The following is a 20,494-nucleotide window of genomic DNA, read 5'->3' as shown; positions in this document are numbered from 1 at the left end:
AGCATTTTTTAAACCAGGAGCATCATTTCAGCTCACTTGTGAACAAAAGAATCGCAATGCACCACCAACCCCTCAATTTAAAATAGTACCCACTCCCAGGTGTCTTAAATAAATGTATGTGAGGATTTTATCAAGTAATTCAAAGACATTAATACACACAACATACACTCTTTTTCTTTTGTCTTGGTGAAATTATCCTTATGTATATGTGCACTTGAATCTAAAAACGGCCTCTGGATCTTCAGCCAGCCTGGCTTTGGTGGCGAAACTCATTGCACGGTTGGTTCTTATGTGAACTAGACACATTTTTAGGACTAGGCAGATAAAACAACGTGACTCTCCAGAAGCGTAACTACACTATTTTCGCCCAAGCATTTTCTACTAAAATTAGATTAGATTACAAATGTAATCCAGGGAAAGCCAATTATTTCTTGATTCACTTTGTAGCATCTTACATGTTTGGAATGGGCATCCATTTATTTGGATGGCTAATTGTGATAGTGTTGGCTAACCCCTGATCGAAATTACTTGTATTCACATATTATGTAGTCTACATGTATATTCACATTTTGCCTGTGGGGCTTCTATTATTAGTGTGTCTATTTTTTTTGCTCCAGCAGCCCAAAAAACAAGCGAGGTGTGCAGCAACCCTGCTGTTTTTATCAGCTTTGAGGAGCGACCACTTGTACGTGTAATTGCCTTAATAGTAGGAGAGGTGTGGGGCAACATGTACGAGATTGATTAAGGGATTTGGTTTCATGGTTGCACAAAGTAAGGAGGGAGTTAGGAGGGAGCCGGCCGGCGTCACAGCCAGGGGGCCAAGGCAAACAAATGTACCTGTCAGATGGCTCGCTCAGGCGTAGACTCCCGCGTGTTTGTGCTCAGAGAAACAAAAAAGTCCTCCTTAAGTCATCTGGCTCCTCACTTGTTCTTTTAGGTGACACTTTAGTTCTCCTGATAGAAGCATGGAACCGTGTGCAAATCAAATAGAATTCATGGTGTGCTTTTACTGGATATACATTTTAATCCAAAATATTTACTGTTGCCCAGAGAGATCTTCTCTTTCCTATGGTCAAGTAAAACAGGCTAGGTCAGTTTACTGTGGTTGAAATGTTGAAGAATTTGAAATATGACCTCTGGCAGCGATATAATGATGGTTGCACATGTCAGTGGCTGAAGCTGCTGTGTTTTAATTTCATGTCATTTTGTTTTCCCAGAGGGCGTCCTGCCATGACTGCGGGTCAATGCTGCTGCTGAAGATAATGGTCAGTAACTCAATTATCTAATTCAATCTGCTAAAATAGCATCAGGCTGACTCCTTAAAAGAAAATTCGACTTGCTCGAGACTTTTAGCTAAATTGCTTACTCAATTGTATTAATTCTTAGGTTAGAATATCACTCAAGTAAAAAGAAAATGTAATCCTACAAATATGACATTAAAACTACTCTAACAAGTAAAATGTATCCAGAAAGTAACTTAAGACAATGTAAGAGATTAAATGTAATGCATTACTACCCACATCTGATCCTGGGGATCAATTAAATCCTCCACCACTTTATATACACTATTTGTCGTGAATTGTTCGATGTAAAAAACATTGTAGTATCATAGCATGAGCAGATTTGAGCATACAATGATATTACTCCTGTAAGACTTGCAGTTTATTTCCAACCAGCTGCGTTGACACAAAGCTTCACTTGGTAGTTTGTTGCTTGGCAACCTTAAACCCTTCAGGTGATGACCTGCTCTCTCTCTCGAAAGCAGAAAGGGTTAAATGAAGTGGTGGCGAGCCATAGCTAAAAGTGATGTCATATCTTAATGTTGACCTTATTTGCATTTTTAGTTACTAGTGTGTTTTCTACCAAGTTTATGCAAATTGCAGCCTTTTTTCAGCATTTGTGTCACTACTTTGGTAGAGTCATTGGTAGCTTGATGCAAATCACAGCAGGACTACGGAGCATTTTCATCTGCTCCAAGAAAAATAATGTATTAAATTCAAATTGGTAAATGGTACAAATAACCAGCTTCACATGTACAGTTGCTTCTTAATATCGTTGTCTTTGGGCTCGGTGCCATACTTGAGCTTTGTATGTTTATGAGCTTTGATCTATATTTGTTTTCCATCATTTCCTTGTGTCACTTTAACGTGACGGCTGTAACCTTCAAAGGCATACCGCGCACCTTTCCGCCTTCTGTTTTCTGAAATGTGCGACACTTAGATAATATCTCACTAGGGAGCAGACAGCGGATGGGTCGTGTTGACGTCTTAGCGAATGTTATGGTCTGCTTTATTGTGTGTCTTTTGGATACATAAAAGTGCAACATGTGGTCACAAAAGTGTCTGCTTGAAAGCCAAGTGTCATCTTGTAAAATTGTCTTCTTGTGTAAGTTTGACACTGTCATCATGACACTTGTGGCAATACATATCCAAGCGCGTATACTCATAATGACTACGAGTGATTCAATTATAATCCTCGACTCACTGTGGTTGCGGAGCGGAGGGTTAGAAGTGGATGATCTGCAAGACTGTCAAGAGATGTGCCATATATTCGTATTCGTGACAATACAGACCTGATGCCGTGCGCCCGCCAATGTACTCGCAGCTCCATTAACTCTCGTAGGGACACGCAGTAGCCAACCCTCGTGCTATTTTTCCATTAGGAAGAGAGGTGCTCGCCAGTTTCCATTAAATTACTTTCCGGAGCAAATTCTAAAACGTAATAAGGAATTTAACATCGCTGCACACCTTGACACTCTTCTTGCGCCTCTTTATGTTTGTTGCTTTCTTATCAGAGGTCAGCACCATGTGACCGACGCACTGACAAATAGCACATGTGAGTAGTAATCATGACGTCAATCACTCGCCTCAAGCCGTCACTCAGGATTCAAGACGATGTTGGGCGAATCAACAACTCTGGCAGCTTATTCTGCCTGCCAGAGAATTGAGGAAGAGTCAAACAGCGTCGGTGATAAACTCTTATCACAAACATTTAATGTGAGCAGATTTAGACTCCTCAATTTCGATGATGGGTTTCCAGTTTTCCGTCTCGTATGGCTGCAAAATATCATACATATTTAACATTGTGAAGATGTTGGTGCACACGCATGGAAAGTTTGGTAGGCAAATGCAGCATTTGAGATGGCTGGGAGATTATAGTTGAGGTTAGAGGTACGCTATGTTCCATTATGCATAAAATGGGAGGTGTGCCAGATAAAAAAAATCGTTTTTCAAAAATATACCTTAGGTACATTTATTTTACGCGCTGAGATTATTAAAGAAGAATTCAAGTGATATCGCAATTCCCTACTTTAGATATTTTGCCACTTCCGGTTTGATCTGGTGTTCCACCATACACACAGGATACATTTTTGAACGAGAAATCTTGTGAGATCGACTAGCCTTTGAAGTAGAAAAAGAGCTTGTTGAATTAATTGAAATAATTTAAGGGGACCTAAAATGACTGAAATGTTCCAGCACGAGTTAACCACTGCAGAGCAAAATTAAAAGATGAATTAAATTCCCTCTGTGCTATTCCTGCTAAAGTCACAAAGTCGTGAGTGAATCGTGAATGTGGCCCTGATGGCCTTTCTAAACATTTAACTGCCATCATACAGCAAACCACACACAAACACACCGGGAGTCTGCGACAAGCTGTTTTTTGCGAATTACTGACGCTGTAATTTACCTCTCAGAAGTAACACAACAACAAAAAGCAACAATGATTACCCGTGTGTGTGTGTGCTTAGGCAAATTCAGTGTTGATTTATTCGCCTAATGTTACTCACGGTGTCCATTCAAACATGCATAGTAAAAACAAGAGCAGTCAGATGTTTGCTGAAGTTTTAACATTTGCATTTAGCATTTTAAAACTTAAAAGTGGTGTGATGGGGTGAAATCTAGAATAGTATCTAATAAATACGCTACAACAAACCAAATTTGGTCAGACTTTATAGCTTGTAACACTGCACATACATGGCAAGATGTGTTCATTGCCGCACGTGTAATCAAACAGGATCCATTTTTAAATTTTTTAAAACATTTGTGGTGTGTGTATGCTCATTAAACTTTAATTAAGACATCCATAAATGAGCATCTTTAAAGGGTGCATATATAATTGCTTAGACTCTTTACGTGAAACACTAATGGTATACTAATTTAAAAAAAAAAAAGAAAACATGTTCTAGCTGTGATTGTTGTAAATGAATCCTTAAAACTAAGGAGGGTACAGATAACAGATACCAGTATTGGGCCAATAAATGAGTAAATTTCCCCGCTGTGGGATAAATAAAGTTCTATCATCATCATCATCATCATCATCATACCGGGCCTTATTTCAAGGTACCAATACTTACAATGAAGCTGTTTCTCAATCAGGAAGGCATTTTATGTATCAAAAGTATTAGTGGCATTAGTACTTAGTATCGGTGACTACTCACCAGAAGTGTACTTGTACAGTTATCAGTCTGAAAAAAAAAATATTGATCATTACCTATTTAAAACAGAAGCTACCAAAAAGAACATCATCATTTTATAAGTTTTGTTTTCCCAAATACAAAACAAATGTTACATTTTATTTATTTATTTATTTATTTATGAATGCAGCGTATACCAAAAACAACCAGTAGAAGTTTATACTGAAGATGAGTTGGAACAAGACTGATAACAATAGATCTTTCCTATATAAACAAAATATCCTCTATTCACTGTCAAAGAGACAACCAGATGAGAATGTATTTAGTAGCCATCAGTTAGAATCAATTGCCTGTGAGACTTTCGTCCATCATCTGTGAAAATGACACTTGGATAGTCACACTTGCTCTCAATGCATTCAATGAATTTTTGCCGTGAAGCCGATATGTTAGATATGCAAATGAGAAATTTTAAAGACACTCCTCAGGCTATGTGTAAGATTTTAATGTCATTTTTATTGATGATGATAGTACACAACTCTGACAGGATACGTTCAGGCCTCAGTTCTTGTTCATTGCTTAATATTTCATGTTGTAGGGGTGAAACTTTGGATTGAATTAATTGGAATTAGATTTTTGGGAGTGATTGAGGGATTTGGTTGAAAGCATTAAGATGTGATGTGACTCAGAGTAACCTCAACTTCTGAGTAAAAAGCTCATGTAAATATTAGAATATTGGAATCTCCTTGTTGAGTAAAACTGATTCTACGATGAATATGCTGTATATATTTTTGTAGAATCTTAGATGTGTGCCCTGTTGCGCAATTGCTACTATTTTCCTTTTTTCTTTAAATGAACATGGATGAATTTAGAGCTTATGTATCTGGATTTCAAAAGAACATAAGAACAAGGTCAACTAAGGTTTCTTGTTGACACATTACGCTTTGCTTAGCGGCACAAATGCAATAATTCCCATCAGGCCGCACTCTTTGACATCATTCAACTCTGTCTATAGCCTTGATTCCGGACCCATGCGATGGCAGCTTAATTGAGGCACACACATTCCCTCTGTCCTTTTCTTTGTATTTTTTTTCCTCGAGATTTAATGAGTATGTCAGATTGTGATGGTGACATTTTCCTATCGACACCTTCAATCCCTCCCATTTACATTTCATATCAAGCCATGGGGCCGCCCCTGTGTGAAAGGCCAGGCTGGATTAAGGTATCACAGTGATTGGGTGCTATCCTGTGGACAGGCTGGCAGGCAGGCACACTTACTAAATCCCTGTCTTGGAACAGCCCAGACTTTCAAGATGCCGCTAAGCTCTCATCAGTCATCGTTTCCCACCACCGGTCCGCCGCAAGCCACCCCCCTACCCCGGTACCTGAGAGATCAAGCATGGTGACAGAGTAACGTTGGATATAATTGCCTTGTCTTCTAACTATCTTATCCTCTCCTAGTTGGAGTGAAGCAAATTAGATAAGGTGAAACATGAGATGTAGTTTTGGAGATTCTTGCTAGTAAGTTCTACATTATTGTTTAGTTGCTCATATTGCAAAAATGTTTTAACTTAATAAAATAAATAAATAAATAAAATAAAACCTTGATTGAGGACACATAACAACTATCCCTGAGCTCCATTTTGCGCCTCTTATTTATTATGTTATTTGTTTATTTATTATTTATTCATCACTCTTATTTATTCATTGTTTGTGCCTTCTTGTTTCTATTTTTTTGTGTTGTTTACTTGTATGTATATTGTGTACTATGTCTTGTCACCGTGGGATAGGGGGAACGTAATTTCGATTTCTTTGTGTGTCTTGGCATGTGAAGAAGTTGCCAATAAAGCAGACTTTGACTTTGACTTTTGACTTGCAACTATTCCTACTTGTCTTGCCCAGGGTCACACATGAGCCCGTCCCAGTTGAAGAGAGGCCGGTACACCCTGCACTAATTGCCAGTCAGTCACAGAATGCAATAACGTATATAATTTAAATACATGAAAACAATAAAATCCATGAAGGATATGCAAGGCCCCTTATTGGTATGCAGAGCAATGCTTAATTCTTTCCCCTCTAGCATTTCATTTTCCAAGTGTGACTGGGTAAAGGAATGAAAAAATATGGAGGCGATTACTGTGTTGAACAATTTGGTTCTGCTTAATATAGACTCCTTTGATTCGGTCCCGGGCCCCTGAGATGAGCGTCGGTGAGGAATGATTGCAATGCACGAAGGAGCAGCAGCTCATTGGCTCGTCAGCCACTTCACCGTAATACCGGGTCATCCCTGCCGGAGTGTGGAATCGGGCCTAATTAAAGCAAAATGCTTTATCAAAAGTCGGGGCGAGCCAGCAGCGCTAATAAAGCAAGTAGTCTGCAATTTCCTGAGATTTCTCAACTGATAAGCTTCCAATTAAAATAAGGTGTGTGGAAAAGCTGTTATCCCACTATGTCCTCTGTTTTTTTTTTCTTTCAAACATTCATTATATGGACAAAGCAATGAGATGTGTTGATTAACCAATCAATGTATTTCTTATTTACTCCAGGCAAGACAATTTCGAAAATGTTATGCCTTCGACTTTCTGGGAGTCGTTTTAAGAAGGTTGTGTTTTCTGCTCCCAATGCACAAAGCAAAACCCTTAAAGGCATGTTTGAGTGTATATGGCATGGAAGAACACGATTGGAATACAGCCTGCAGGCCCTCTCTCACTCGCATTGAAACAAAATTCCCACAGCCACCCTCCCCAATGATGTCAAAAGTGTTCCCAGAAGTGTGGAAACTGTTTTAGCGGCAAATGGCAAACTAACAAATTTCACGTCCTGTTTGTCAAATGAAGTTTTTACAAAAAATAACAGAGAATGTAGAATACATGTCTTAACACAAAATTCATATTAATTCAAAAAAATATTTGATTGAAAAAAAATTGCAGAAGATGCTTATCTTTGAGATGGTGTTAGCAATGATCACACCCCATTCACGGACTGCACCCATGTAGGATGGTGACAGAGACTCTATGCGCTTAGCTTTCTTGTCAAAGGTCGGTATAAAACTATGAATATATTTATAGTCGGTGGCCAATCAAGAAAATTAGCCTCAAAACCTGTCACACTGCATGTTATTTCTGTCAATTTTGGTCGCATTGCTTGGAATGCCGCAGGCTGTGGAGCCAACATATTGCAGGTCTGGCATGTTTGCCAGACTTTTTGGATTTTCACTCAACTTGCACTTAAAGCAGCAGAGTAAATCACGTAGCGCTGTTGGCACAAAATACTTAATTGGTCTTTTTTTTCTTCATATCAACATAATTCATCTGGTCTGACAGCTGAATGGCTGCACTGATGTGCCGAGAGATGGACCATCTGTATGTCTGCCTTGTGCTCTGCAGCTATTTCACTGCCGCCTTGTTTCCATACAGATGCCATCTGAGTCCAATGATTTGTTGCCACAAGTCTGTGCAAGATTGCAGAATGCCTGAATGCCTCCAAGCAAGGACAAAATACTACCACTACTACTGTACTACTGCTGGTAATAATAATAATAATAATTATTATTATTATTAACAATTTAAAATAATGCCTCATTCAACCCACAATTACTGCATCCCCCTGTGACACTGTCACTTTATTGCTGCGGAAATTATTTGCCATTTTAATTATGTTTTCCCTCTGATGAGCTTGCTTCCAGTCAGAGATGTGATTTTGGGCCACAGTCCTCTTTTGGTGGTCTCTGGAGAAGCAACATACTTACAGAAACCCCATTGAACTACGCCATTCTCATCATTTTGGGAACAATCATTATTTGGAAAGGTAGACTGGAGGAGGTAGTTGTAAATAAGGTGGGACATGTTTGATTGTCTGCCCAGGATTTGGTTCTGTTCTGCCACAGCTTGTGGACTTCATTTTTTGGTGATCAAAATATTTTCAGGATGTGACAACGCTGGCAATGCTGGGACTTTGAATGACAACTGCCACTGGGTTATTTTTCCTTTTAAAAGCAAGAGCCCTATTATTTTTTATTGACCAACCCATCGAAAATGTTGATATTGCTATTGATTGTGAGAGATGGCTTGGTCGGTTTATCCCTCCTAAAAGGATTGTTTTATTTAAAAGTAGGAAATTGTTTGGCTCGCCGTACTCTACATTCAAAAGAAAATCTGGGTCAAAAATAACCCAAATTTGGTCTTATAGGGACCCACCAAACTTATTCACAACCTTCTTGATTTTTAAAAAAAAAAATCTGAGCCAGGATATTTTCATGCAACAGTGTGTCCCAGGCAGATAATTGGTACCAAATAAAGATTGACAGCTATGCTTTCTCATCTCATTGCTTCCATGTACTTGCTTTCCCTCGCAGTCCAACTGCTGACTTACGTACATGGGTCAGCGACGAGACGGAATGGTGCTTCACTGGAGTGGACAGGTTGCCACGCGCCCTCGTGACGGACTCACGAGAACCTGCTTTGAAAGCTTCAAACTTAGTGAGGAATAGTCACATACGAGCTCTTTGATCGGCCCCCGCAGCCGGACATGGCTGCGGGGAGCCTGGAGCCTCGACTCTAATTCCACCTCACCACTGCTGGGTGAGCCTTCTAGGAAATCAGATTTGCCACAAATTAGCCTCAATCACACATGCCTCGCCGCATTGCTCCGCCTCCTGGCACGCAGCATCCAGCGATGACCATCCGGTAGTTTGCATCACACAAGAGTTAAAGATTTAGGCCTACATAATGTTAAGGATAACAGCAAACATCTTATCATGCCCGCCTGCATGACTTTGTGCAATCATAACAGCGGCCCACAACCACTTAGCTCAAAATCGAACCTGATTCTGAAAAACAAGTCATGCCCAGCCTACTCCCGTCTCACCCGCAAGGCGACCGCGATTGTGAGTGATGTGAGTCACCCCGCTCACTCTTTGTTTGATCTTCTGCCCTCTGGGAAGAGGTACAGGAGCCTGCGCTCCCGCACCACCAGACTCACCAACAGCTTCATACTCCAGGCTGTTAGGATCCTGAACTCTCTCCCCCCTTCTGCGTAGCGTCCTGTACTTTTGCGCTATATTCTGACTGTCTGCTGTATGCACACTTGCTCCATTTTTGCCCCTCTTATTTATTATGTTATTTGTTTATTTATTATTTATTCATCACTCTCATTTAATCATTGTTTGTGCCTTCTTGTTTTTATTTTTTGTGATGTTTACTTGTTTGTATATTGTGTACTATGTCTTGTCACCGTGGGATAGTGGGAACGTAATTTCGATTTCTTTGTGTCTTGGCATGTGAAGAAATTGACAATAAAGCAGACTTTGACTACTTCTGCACTATCTGTATTGCTAATGCAGTCTTGTTATCTAATAGCTTCTTGTTGTCTACTTCCAAGTCAAACCTTGAGGGGAGCATGCTGATAGTATTAGTTCAGTTCAGTTCTTTTCTCCGTATACGTGCTAGAATAACATTCCCTTCTAACCACATTAGAAGAAATGTAATTTGCTACGATTTCAGTCAGACTAACACGCTTACATGTTCTGTATCTTGGAAGCGCAGACACACCCAGTGATTTGATTTCTTTCGCCATGGAAGTGCACGGCACTGTTAACCCCTCTCACTCTGGGTACAAACGGTGTTTTTCTCTCCTTCTGTCCGAGAAATGTAAACATGTATGCAAAGTCATGCAACGGCGTATCGGTGCTACACGCGCTCAACAAAAGACAAACTAGTCTAATGAGATGTCAGAAATATGGATTCATGCTATAGCTGCACTGCCACTTGAATTATCTTTGCATATTTTGCGACTGCAGACCTTCATTTCATTGACTCTTTAGTCTCTCAGCTCGTGGCCTATGTCAGTGGATTCATCATTTGACTAATAGCTTACCTTGCTCAATGTGTTGCTCCAACTCATAATTCTTTCATTTGTCCCTGCGTAAAACAGAGACTACTCTCTTTCAAACATCCAGTGTGGCCCATCCCTTCAAAAGCAATCGAGTTATGTTCCCATCAAGCAAACCATGTCTCGTACCCGAACAGGCCTGGCGATCCACAAAGTCGCTATTTGATTACTGCCTGGCGTTGACGGAGATCCATTTGAGGGTGCAGCGTGGCGGAATTCCAATATGGACGCCCTCCAGCTATCGACCCCGTCTTTGTAAGCGGGCGCCGTGCTTTTAGTGCGTGTTCGCCGGTTGTTGTTGCCCGTCTTCCGGCAACTCGGCAATATTTGTTATGGGCCCCCCGCGCCGGCTCCTTCTCCTGGTTCATCCATTATTGACGCGTCAGAGAATGTGAATAGCCTACTTTTTGACTCAGGATGAGGGAGAAAGCGTTTGACAATGCTCTGGCAACATAATGGTGAAGATTAATGACATTCTTTTGACCTGATTGAATGATACCTGATGAACCAAAAATAAATAAATGTCAATGAAGTTGGATAGTTAAACACACAAAGGAGTTGACCTAGAGTTGACCAATTTTTATGAAGGACATTATAAATGGACTTCCAATTAATTTTTTTCCATCTATTATGCATTTATTTTCTTGAACCTTTTTCATCTGATCCCGGTCTAACTGTGTGTCAATTAGTTGGGCAATCCCCAAACATTATTTTTGTTTTATGTAAGTTCATTGAGAATTTGTTTCTGTCACATCAAATTTTCAAAAAACAGATTTTTCACTTTGCTAATTTCTTTCATGGTTTACTTCAGTAGTTCTTATAAATTCGCCCCAGAACAGAACCTCAGTACTACCGACACTTAAATGTTATTAATCCCCAAGCTAAAATGTAAAGATAGACTTTGAGTATTTCCAGCGAGTTATATTTCAGTGATGTGTTCCAAACGTGTCTGTTCTTCCTCTCACCGTCTCCTTGGTTACACATTTCTCCCTGATATGTGACACCTGTTTCCTGTATTGTTTTCGCTGCTTTCTTGCTGCATTTTACTTGTGTCCTTCTTGCGCCTGTTGCCGGTTCGTAGTTGTTGTACACCTTCCAACCGTAGTTCTCGTCTTCATAGCATTCCAACTAGTAGTCATTTTTTGATCTTGATATTTTCCCTAGGATTTTTAACTAGCCTCTGTCTCGTTCCGATTTGATAGGATCAAAATATTCAGACTGTTTTTTGGGGGGGGATGTGTGTCTCCGTGGATTGCTCTTACTACCTGCACCTTGACTGAACATTTTGGACCTCCCACGTTTAGCGGACAGTAAAGATTTTATGATGATGACAGTTTGATAGGTTATTTGTATTGTCCTTATGTCTTATATGCAAAAGATTGAACATGGAATGAAGCAAATTGATGGATGGCTCTTGTGGCTGATAGCATTTCAATCAAATATGGACGTTATTTCTAGAAGCAAATCAAATATAACGGACTCAAGGAGATTACACAAAAGGTGCAAAGATGAGACAGTTGTGTGAATGCAAATGTTGGTCTCGTGTGTACCTATAGATGGCAGTGTTCCTACAGAAACTGGGCTGCAGTAGAGCGTGTCACACGTTTGCTTCCAATGTGTGGAATTGTGAGTGTCTGGACTACTACACAGGTTCCCCAAGGGTGCTTGAAATTCTTGAAATAGCTGGAATTTTCTTTTTGCTGCTTGAATTTTGGAATGTGCTTGAACTTATTCTTCTTTGGTTGCACACGGCTCTCTGTATTGTATTTCAGCCCACCCACCAGCTACTATAATGCACTGTATCTTTAATTGCATAATACACACATATTTGAATGTCTCTTCATCAAGCTGACATAAATAATGACTTGTGAGGACAGCGAGTTGGTTTGAGTGAGAAAAAAAAAATCTGACACGCAATTTAGAAGGCAGTTTTATGTTTAGACCACGTGTCCGCTGCATGCACCAGACACACAGATCCGCACACTAATTGCCAAATATAATTCGATGGCTGAGCAATGGGTGCGTCTTCTGTGAGTTAAAACCTTTATGGGGGTCATATGCAACTCGGTCCACCCATACGAGTGACGAAAGCTATATGCCCAGAAGGAGAGGAGCGGAGTGAGCAGTGACTCATTTGCATTCAAAGAACCGCCCCTTCCAAAAATTGCTTATTTCAGCAAAGCATCAAAAAAGCAGAAAATTTAATAATGTGCTGTAGCTCTTAACCCTAGATCCATGACCTTACCTACACAAAAGCCATCCCAGTTAGAATGAATGCATTTTATGCAGTAATCTCGAAAAATGTCTCAGACTTTTGCTTAAAATATATTATTTTTATTATATTTTGGTGAACAAAATAATGATTTCATGTTTGGCATGTTAACATTACTTTTTAATTAAAATGTTGTCTTAATATATCATTGGCTTCATGTTCTCCCCTGGCCAGATGTTTCATCTGTGTCCAACTGGTATTGCTTATCAAGGGGAGAGGATATGTGACCCAGCCGTTCTAAATGGCCTGACAACTCCAAGTTTACAATAGCTTGGATTCTCTTCATCTGAGATGTCAAATCTTGAGTTAAACCCGATAATAGGCTCAACCTTGATACTTTTGTGCAAGTTCTTGAGAAATCCTATAGCAGCCATGATGCTTTATACAAGAACATAAGGCATTTTTTGATTGACACCCAAAACTATGAATAAACATGTGCCACTACCTGCACAGTGCACACGTTCATGCATGCACAAACTTACATGCACACTCGGGCATGCGGACAGATGCACATTTATATCATTGAGTAATCAAAAGTCGGATTCATAGAAGCTGAAAATGATCCTAAAGTCTGTGTCGCTCGATAACAAAAGCAATGAAGATGTAAGGAAGGCACACGAGTCGGGCAGAGGGTTGGTCGTGTTCACGCCGCCAGTGAGTGAGTGTGCGCGCGCACCACCTCACGGTGATGATGATGATGGTGACGACGATGATGATGGTGATGGAGCCGCGCGTCCGAGTCAGTCCGACTCAGTGTGGCGCGCCGCTGCTCCGACGATGCCCGCACACCACCCCCGTCTCACAGCCTCACGTCACGTCACGCTACTTTGGAGGACTTTTCCCATCGCGCACTACTGAAGGAATGCGCTCGTTTCTGCCCGCGCGACCTTGTGAATGATTTTTTTATTTTTAACTTTGCGCGTTTTTTTTCCCACGTGTGTGTGGTTGCCACCGTGTATTGTGCTAGGTATTGAATGACGGTTAAAACAGGTGGGCGTCAAGCAGCGCACAGGAAGAAGAGGAGGCGAGCATCGGACAAGGCGACACTTTGCTCGCGGTTGGGGGACGTTTTGGTTGGTGGATGCGACGTCCTTGCGCCCGGCATCAGCTCCCACATTCTGGGCTGAAGGGGCAGGAGGAGGCGGCACGGAGAGGGAATATTAGATCACTCGGGAAGAGGAGGTGAGCTTTCCGCTTTTTCCTCCATGTGGCATTGGAAGATGGGGAAAAATGCGCCTTCATCGCGCCTGACGTGCACCGTCCTCGTCCACTATGTTATAATCATTTGCGACATGCACGTGCACGTCCACTTTTCTGTGCACGCTCTGCGTTGTAATTTACCTCCAAAGAGACGCTGCTGCAGATTTCAACGTATTTCTCAAATAGTGTTGAAGTTGGCTGCAGCCAGCACGCACGCTGCACAGCGTCAACGCTTCCGATTGGCTCGGTGCTCCTTGAGTGACAACTGCAAGATGACTTTAGTCTTCCTTTTCTAAATGGGCACGTTTTTACGTGCAACTTAAAACTTGGTCATGCGTGCATTTGTGACGTTTTATTTTGTTAGTGCTTGGAAATTTCCTTGCATACCTAAATTGTTTGCAATTGGGCTATTATGAGGGTTTTGGACACTTGACTAGACTCATTTTGTTAGCAACATCAACAACAGGTTTATAAATAGCTTAGTTCCAAGCTTGTTAACAGAGACAATAAATTAAGAGAATTTGACTTACTATCCTGCGTGCCAAACAGTACCAGTCAGCCTGCACTTGTTGAAAACAAGTCAATGTGCATTCAACTATTATGTCAATATTACCCAGTTGTTCTTATTTATTAATAATGTCGAATTATATATATATATATAAATTTTATTTAGTATTTTACGGACAATAAAAAAGCTTTTTGTTTAGTTTTTTAATTAAATGTCAGTGAATAATGGTAGATGTATTTGGATGGATTTTTGGGAAAAGTTATTCCAAATGCTTGTGTATTTTAACAAAGGTTTCTTACTTTTTAAGAAAAACATTTCACAGTATATAATTTTTCCGTTTTTTGTAAATATGTTTTATCATTATCATACCAGACCGGTTGGCTGGGGTTGGCTCCGTTTCTTCTACTCTACAGTGACACATAATGTTGATGTCCCAAATATGATAATTTGGCTTTTTAAGGGTTGTTACGGATGTACGCACAACAACAATGATAAAGCCCAATTTAGTTTGTATCTTTTTCTTTTGCTGCTGACTTCTGACCAAACCCATCCACAATGACCTCAAGTCTCATCTGTCCTATTCAGCGGCGGAGCCTACAAATCTTCTTGCTGCAACGCTTCCAAAGAAAACAAAACTCGTTTTCCCTTGAAAAGTGCATCGCATTTACATGAAAATAATGTACATCTGCTTGGGCGGATGGCGAGCATATTAATCCTTCTGCCCTTGCAATCAAACCGCGGTCCGTCTTTGTGAACACAGTCTAGTTTCTTTTAACGCTCGGTTATAAAGCCGGCACATCATCATCATTATTTTAATACCCGTCTCATGGTGCAGCAGCAGTTGTGTGCGTGTCTGTGTATGTGCGTTGGACACAGCAGCCGTCGGGGTGCAAATGGCTGCGTTTAAGAGAACAAACCAGCTCGAAGCATTGGTCTGATTATCACAAGCTCATTTGCTTCAAGCTTATTATCACTCTTATTCGGAAAAACACACAACGACGCAAGCTGTTACTGTTTTACACATCTCTCTGGCATCGCTGTGGGTGATATTTCAAGAAGTATGACTTTATTGGCTTATTTCCACTAACTTTAAATAGGAAATCTTTGCTGTTAAAGCTCTGTTTAATTCTCATGGAATCTAATTTTGGAGTGATGGATGTGATTTGTTTAGGAATACTACCTCATTTGACTCATTCCTGTGGCGGCAAACTCTATTAAAGGAAAATAATTGTTGACTGTATTGTATTTAGGCGGCACCGTGTCGATTTGCACGCTTGCCTCACAGTCAGGAAATTCTGGATCTGAATCTCGAATCTCCCCCTGAGCTTGCATGGGTTTCTTTAAGGTATTCTAGCTTTCTTCCGTTATCCACATGGCATGTTAGGTTATTTGATTGAGAAGGTTATGCAGTCTCTTGGTCTTGAAGCAATTGTGGCATAATTAAAGTCTTTACCAGCAGAGGGCGAAACTGTCGGGTCCAACATTTGTGCTGCCTAAACGGGCTGCAGTAGGAGTCAAATGTGAATTAAAAAGCCAACAGTGTCGTTTTTAATATTGCTTTAGACTGTTACAATAGCGGAATAGAACAGAATGCCTTTATCGTCGTTGTACAGCAGGCATGCATGCCCATATGCAGTTCTCATCAGCATCATCAGAATCGTGTCCCGTTGGCTGGATGTTAAAGGTCAGCCAATGATCCCCATACACCAAGTTCATTATCTTTAGTTAATTATGATCATAGCATATCTGCTGCCGAGTGAGTCGTTGCTGCTCCTCTGGGTGCCGTGTCAAGCCCAAGCACAAGCTCCCCCCACCCTGACTGTACTTTGACCCCCCCCCACCACCACCACATCAACGCTCCCCCGCCCCCTCAAGGCAGCCAGACTCACTGCTGTGTAGCTTGAGAGATTTTGACAAGTGGCTGCGCATGGAGGCAGAATCCTTGACCTATATCTTAATGAATGAATACTGCAAACGCATCCATGGCTATGTCCCCCCACCCCCCCTTCAATTGCAACCCCACTCTACCCCAACTGTCTTTTCCAGCACACGCACATGTAAGATAATGGCGCTTTTGTAGTACCACTGACTGACTCACTCCGGCCTCAGATTCAGTTTCTGTCTTCACTTTCTGCTTCAGCCGGCGTACAAATAGTCTGCGGTGTTTGTTTTCATGCAATTGCACCCCCCTCCCTCACTTTGTGGATTTTACCCCGATCCACTATCCAGCTGTCACAACGGAATGCTCCGTTCCCGCTCTCGCTCGCAGCCTCGCCATGTGCTCGTTTGTCCGAAACCTTTGCCTCGTTAGGCCGGAGTCCGGCGTAAAATGTGAGGCCGGCGTTGTTGGCAGAGTTGATCACGTGGAATATAGTTGAAATGTCCTAGTATCAGAGGAAGGAAGAACTTGATGACCTTCATCCGTTACCAAAGCTTTTGAATATTGATTTGATTGATCTTATCTTTTTTTATCACCATTATACAAATAAATATATTATTACATCAAACATCTCTAGCTGGTAAAATGAGATGCTTCAGTTTGTACAGGGATTGCCAACTCCCGTACTCGAGGGCCACTATCCTGCATGTTTTAGATTTTTCCGTCCTCCAACACACTAATTCAAATAATCAGCTCCTTAGCAAGCTCTGAAGAAGCCTCATAATGATCCTGAGCTGTGTTGGAGGAGAGAAACATCTAAAACATGCAGGACACGACCCTCGAGGACCAGGTTTGGACACCATCCTGAAATGTCTTGGACGTACCACTTCAAAATTGAGCCTGTGAATAACTTCTGAACATTTGCAGGGAAACGGTTCAAAATGTACATATTATTTGAAATCAATATTCTTCCTGCAAAGTTTAGACGAGGTCATCACATCCAATCAGTTGATGTTTGTATCATTTTTGTCATGATCAAATGGGAACCCGATTACAAAAATCTGTTTTTGGAGGATGCAGTGTTAGATGAAGATCTAACATCCTGACCTGCTCGCACCCCCAAACTGTCATAAATGCCTCATCGGAAGACAGAATGACATCTCTCTTCATTTCTAGACCAGTCCAACTTCTATTATCCTTTGATTGGGCTAAAGACAAACCCACTCGGATCACTCTTGTTGTCCTAAAGGCTCACCAGCTTGGTGAAACAAAACATTTCGGTCCAATTGCTAAGCCCAACAGATGGGAAAATGGACGGTGTAAAAGGAAGTGAAAGGGAAAAGGATAAAGGAAGTTATCAGAGGCTTGTTTTCAGCACCTCCGTTGGGAAGCCCTTAACACTTTCACGGTGCAAATACTGTTCCCAGTTAAATGTTTTGTTGACGCCTTCAGTCCCCCGAGTGAGTGGTGGAGGAGGCATAGGGAGCGTTTATTAAGATGTTAAAGGAGCTGCCCTCGTGATATGCTTCCAAAGTTTTTCCTTGTGGATTGCCTGTTTGAGGCTTTTGATCCTGTCCCCATTCTTCATCTGATCTTCTTGGTCATGGGCTGGATTAAATTCCATCACAAAACAAGGCAACGCTCCGAAAGGAACAATCTGTGAGTCTGCGGTTCCATAATAGCATCCAAAACAATTACAACAAATAAAAATAATTAGGTCCTGATGCCAGTTTTATGTCATCCTCCTCTGCCCTGGTCTCTTGTAACTTTTCACATGGGCTCTGATGTAAGTGATTACTGCCCCGGCATCATCAATAATCAATTAGTTGGTGTCAGAGGGTGCGCTTGTTTTGTTTGTGGCAACTTGACAAGAATTGAGCAACAAAAAGAGAAAGAGGAGGGGTGAGGCTGAGGGGGGTTGTGGCATTAGATGCCAAGGGGCAGCTGTCAGGAACAGATGACTGTGTGCGTACGTGTGTGCTTGTGTGTGTGACTTCTGCATGGCTGCGTGCAATTGCGTTCATTTGAATTTAGATTTGTTTGACTGCGTGACACATGCGTCTTTTATAGACGTGTTGTTTGTGCATATGGAAAGCAACATAGGGCTGTTTAGATCAATACTGATGAGGATGCCCGCGCCGGTTAGTGTTACTATGGCGACAGCATCAAGGAATGGCTGTGTGCTCAGGTCAGTGGCACAGGCCACATTATTTCACAGAGAATTTATTAGACTAATTGCTGGTCAATTGGACGTGTGTTCCATTCAATGGCTCCTCCTATTTTTATTTTTTTTTAGCTTTTTAATAGGAAAGAGAAAAATAGACATTGAGCAACCATGGCCAAATGTGCTGTCCCTTTCCTTGAAAAATTGACTGAAGCAAAACGGCTGCTGTCCAAAGGTAACCTCAAAGTGTAGATCCAGTGTACAATAAGAGTACGGAATCAGAGGAAGTCTAGACCTCAAGTGATTAATCTTGACCACTTTAATGTATCCTCTCCCGGGACAACTATTGTTTTCCATAGGAATGCATGACTAGGATTACGATTTGTGTGATTTTAAGTGACTGCACATTCAAGAGGCTGAGCTGTGTTGTTGTTACAGCCATTGTTGTTATTGGAAAGTACAAAAATAAAAATTGGCATTGAATTGTAAATTGGTCACTTGAACCTGCCATTTAAATCCAGCCCAAGTTGCATTTGCCACCTGATTTTCTTCAGACCTGTGGTTGATCTTCCAGCTTCCAGCTTGGTAATTGACGTACACTAACGCGGAATAGCAAATAACACTTTCCTCAGCTTTAAAGCAATCTCTGCAATGACCAATATGTCTCTTGCGATTACAGTGAGACGTACTCAAGCTATTTATTCGTGCCAGATAAATATTGGCCGCACGAGTCTTTTGTAGGGCTAGCTTTTGTTCCACTACTCTTTATTTCCAAGTGACCCCTCGTTGTTGAAAGCAAAGTGTTGAGTATGCTTGGTGAAGCAGCAGCGAGGGCTCGCCTAAATGCACTAAGCACGACAGTGGCGGCGGGAGTTGCGTGGAAAATCATTAACTTACTGTAGTCGGTGCTATGATTTGAGTCACAACTCATCACGATGAATGTAGGTCAACAAGTGTCATCTATTGCTTGACAATTATTCACATGATGACGGCTCCCTTTCCATCCCAAGTCAACTTCCTGAATATGGATGTTGAATATTATTGCTCACAAATGTTCCCGATGGAGCCGAAAGAAGAACGCGGGCATGATTACATAACTGACAACAAACTTTTGGGATTTATTTTTTTTCTCTGCGACTCCAAATATTTCTTCAAATTTAACATTTCTGGAGCTTGATTGTACAGCGAAGCTTAATATTTTCATATTTAGATGACATCCTCCAAATACCGACTACATTTCCATCTTGAAAACGCTCATCTCTCTCCTCCCTGCATTGTTGATGTCACTCCCTCCTTTGTTGATGTCACTAGCTGCTTTGTTTGTACATGTGACTTGTCCTGATTTTGAAAACATGACGATGTGTACGTGATGTCGTCCCCAAAAGAAGCCAGGAAGTATCTTAACCAAAATACGTAGTAACGCACAGTGACTTGGACGAGTAATTTTAGTCTGATTGCCAAACTGAAAATAATCACACAATAGATGACCTGGTACCCTAAAACCGTGGCCATATTCAAAGAACATGCCATTGGCATCACTGCTGACGTGCTCCAATCTAGCATTAAAGCACAGGAGGAAAAAGAAAAGGGTGGTCTGGGAATGCAACACTGAGTCAAACAGGAAGCGGAGGGGAAACTGGAAGGGAACATAAAGGCACAGTGGCTCTCACAATCATGTGGCGGAAACTTGTTCAAAACACCACTTGGCTTTGAAAGAGAGCTGGAACATGGCAGATCTCGATTGAATTTGTTGGATTAATTAATTAATTCCATTTCATCTGATTCAGTTTTTATTAGCACAATCAAAACCAGATATTGAATCACATATTACAGGAATCTAGAGAACTCCACAAGGAAGCCGTGTAGGAAAAGCACTCCTGTCAAATAGATAAATAAAAACTGGGTGGTCTGTTTAGAATGTACAAGCAATGACTTTTTTTTTTTTTTGCAAGGTTTCTGTTCCCAAACCTGAAGAGAAAGAGAGCAAGCATTCAGCATTCATTAGATGTGCTTCAGACAAAGCCCTTTTTGAGCAGCTATTCTTTATTTTATGTATATAAACATATTTTGTTGTGATTGTGTAACAATTTTCATATGCTGGCTGAAATAGACACTGAAATGCAAAGACACTTAAGATAACATTATAGAGGATAGAGACAAAGAGATTTTGT

At 41.1% G+C, this 20,494-nt stretch overlaps 1 protein-coding gene across 1 annotated transcript in view; it reads left to right on the top strand.

The window, feature by feature from the left end:
- The first annotated feature begins 13,263 nt into the window (after nt 1-13,263).
- plxna2 (plexin A2) overlaps nt 13,264-20,494 on the top strand; it is a 139,233-nt gene continuing 132,002 nt past the window's right edge. The window contains 1 exon segment of the mRNA XM_037245834.1: nt 13,264-13,754. The gene's annotated coding sequence lies outside the window, so the exon portion shown is untranslated.

This window comes from Syngnathus acus, chromosome 2 (assembly GCF_901709675.1).
Source record: "Syngnathus acus chromosome 2, fSynAcu1.2, whole genome shotgun sequence".
NCBI lineage: Eukaryota > Metazoa > Chordata > Actinopteri > Syngnathiformes > Syngnathidae > Syngnathus > Syngnathus acus.
Note: the sequence above shows the minus strand (reverse complement) of the source record. Positions and strands in the feature narration are given on the sequence as shown.